This window comes from Microtus ochrogaster, chromosome X, assembly GCF_000317375.1.
Source record: "Microtus ochrogaster isolate Prairie Vole_2 chromosome X, MicOch1.0, whole genome shotgun sequence".
Lineage (NCBI taxonomy): Eukaryota > Metazoa > Chordata > Mammalia > Rodentia > Cricetidae > Microtus > Microtus ochrogaster.
The window spans coordinates 16404851-16408129 of NC_022026.1; the positions used below are offsets into that span (position 1 = coordinate 16404851).

The window sequence follows — 3279 nt, forward strand, 5'->3', positions numbered from 1 at the left end:
TTGGAAAGGTGGGGGAAGAATTGGGTAGGGTTTGGAGATGGGCAACCATAATCAGAATACATTGTATGAACAAAAATTTATTTTCAATTAAAAATAAAGTTAAAACAAGCCAACTATTTCAAGGCACTTTAATTTAATTTCAATAAATCAACATAAAAGGCTCCCCAAACAATGAAGGAACACATTTCCCCATATAACCCTAAAGACAATGCTGTTTAACGTGTACCTACTAAATATGATGGTTTGCTGAACAATGGAGTGAGTCTCATCTCCCCCAATTCCTTATATGATCTAGTTGTAAGATGGATGCTTCTAATGATCCAAACTGTTTGAACCTGAAGTTTGAGACCACACCTTCCCATTGTCACATTCCTCAGTTAATGTATCTGCAGTTTCCATGACCATTCAAACAACAAAAGCACTGATATAAACCACATGGATTTAACGCTCCATTATGTAATATAGAGCTCAGAGCTAACTAGAAAAATATACCCACTACTTGTACTACTGGTAGCTATAAACTGATTGTCTCATGGCTATTAGAAGTTGGTTCTTAGCATGTAGACTCCTTAAAAGCAAAATTCACCTCATTTGAGTTTTGACCCAGTAGTTCAACAATCAAGAAGTCCACAGTCTTATTGGTATAACTTGTATGTAGTTTCTCAAAGTCGCTTATGCTCAAGAGTAAGAGTAGCGAATATTCCATTTTTACATTTTACTGGAATTTTACATCCTCAATTCATAATTTCAAATCTTAGGTTTTCAGTCTTCCAAACTCTCAGAAGACACAGTGTGCCATGCATTTAAGTCTTCTATTTCCCCCTGTTTTCTTCATAAACATTTCTCAAGTGTCTGCCTGTCCTAGAAGGGATTTTTTTCCAGAGGTGTACTCTTATTCATCTGAAATAAGGGGAAGAGCTGAAACACAAGCTTCCTCGGGTAAGTTTTACATTAGCCATTGGAAGCTGGACAGTATAAGAATGTGGCTTTTGGGGCTCAAAAAGTCCGAGTCTTGGTGTAGAAACAACAACTTGGCTGTCCCCCCGCAGCTTTCCCAGTGAGGGATTTTCAGGGGGATCTGGACTGGGGTGTATGGTTTGCTTACCTATCAGGTGTAAACAAGCTTCCAGGCACTCAGGTCATGTTGGGCTCCCAGTTTGTCTTTAGTCTGTTCCAGTTCCACCTTTCATTTTTAGGAAAAACAAGTTGATCACTGGGCATGCCAATGTTGATCTCAGTTGGGCCACCTTCGGTAGCTGGATTGCTTGAGGTACTAGATTTGTGAGGTACACTCTTAGGCCTCCTCCTCCTTGGTTGCTAGCCACACAAGAATATTTCCCCTGTGTACAGACTCCTGCTGTTGCTGTTTTGGTTTTTCTTTGGATTCCTTTAAGCCAGTCACACCATTGGAGTGGACATCATTTTATGATGTTTTCATTTTAGGATTAACTCATCTCATGCCATGACTTTGAGCTTTTTCAATTAGATGGACCTTCTTGGGAAGAAGGTCTTCATTAGTCATCTTGAACTCTTTCCAGTCCAAGACTGCTTGGAGACTAACATAGGTGGAGGATACTCAGTCACTGGCCCTCCCTCTTTCCTGCCACAGAAGCGCTGATGCTGCCCTTTACTTCCAGGTCCCACACCCATACTTAGAGTGACACCATTTTAAGGATTAATTGTTTAAAAATTGTTTTTTTTTTCCTGGAATTGGCTTTCTACCCTTATTAGATTTAAAGATGCTGGGACCGGAGGAAGAACTTGGTGATAAAATGCCATCTTAGTAGATATGAGACTCTTCATTCTGTCTTGTAACACCATCACCAAAAAAACAAACATCAAAACAAAACAAAACACCAAAAATCCATTTATAAAAAACGAAGATAGCTTTTCATGGTGCTGCTCACCTGCAATCCTACTACTCAGGAAACTGAGATAGGAAGGATAGAGTTTGGCTAAAGGCCAGCATGGACTACATACATAGTAAGTTCCTGGCTGTACAGGTCTACATAGAGAAATTACATCTCAAAAAGCCAAAAATCAAAAGAAAAGAAATAAGTTAGTTAATTAGATACAAAGACATTTTTGAACATTTTTGGAAATTTTGTGATTATATAGAGGCTAATAAATTGTTCTTAATGTTCACCCACGGATTGGTAAAAGGTAACAAAACTTCAGGGGTTTGGAGTCTTAGCTGGAGTTCCAATAATAATTTAAAGGCTTCTGTGAGCCCTGAAGAAGAGCCTTATTTCCTATACCCACAAGGATGAGAATGCTGATTGAATGAGTTCAATGCAGAATCTCATCTTTTAACTAGAGAAATTCCAGCATAAATTAGACTCCTGTCCTCATAAAGTATCTACTGTTAAAATGTCTGCACTGACTGGAGAAAATCAGATCTTTTAATTTGGAACAGGAACATGTGTGCATAGCCCAGTGAAGTTTAGGACACTGAGTCAGCCATCCAAGTACTGACCAGAGGGATCAAAGGAGTTTAGACAAGGACACTGAGTCTTGAAATTTTCCTAAGCCTTTTTTACCTTCTTTTTTTTTTCTGTTTTTGACCAGATGAAGTCACTTCCCTACCCCAAGCATTATTGGTTCCCATGACTTCACTACTCCAGCCTGGGGAAATTAACCTTGCAGCACAAGAGGAAACTATAATGTCCTCCCCTGAGGAAGATTCTATGCAGGATAATAGTGATTCTCTAGTCCAATGTGTTAATGAAAACAAAGGATGGGGGCTGGAGAGATGGCTCAGAGGTTAAGAGCACTGGCTGTTCTTCCAGAGGACCTGGGTTCAAGTCCCAGCACTCACATGGCAGCATACAACTGTCTGTAGCTCCAGTTCCAGGGCATTCAACACCCTTACACAGATATACACGCAGGCAAAACACCAATGTACATAAAATAAAAATGAATAAATTATAAAAAAATCAAAGGATGTATTGAAAAGCCTTATGGAAACGTGCTATTAGTAAGGTAATATCAAAATATAACTTAAAAAGAGGAACTGTCTATATTTGTAAACAATGCTTTTCCTAGAAGATATGAGTTATTAAATGAAAATCATGGTGCAAGGCATGGGGTTTCTTCCTGTGAGTTATTGATCAGGGAGGCCCCAAAGACCTACAAAACAACCCACACTACTGCCATTGCCCTTGGTTACCCACCCTAAGTACATGGTAATATTCTGTAACTAAAGACACCATTTTTATTTATTTATTTATTTATTTTTTTTTTATTAAGAAAGAAAAAAAAATTTTCCGCCTCCTCCCA

At 38.7% G+C, this 3279-nt stretch overlaps 1 pseudogene; it reads right to left on the bottom strand.

Moving 5' to 3' along the window:
• Positions 1–1101: 1101 nt before the first annotated feature.
• On the bottom strand, positions 1102–1522 carry LOC101987430 (annotated as a pseudogene).
• Positions 1523–3279: the final 1757 nt, after the last annotated feature.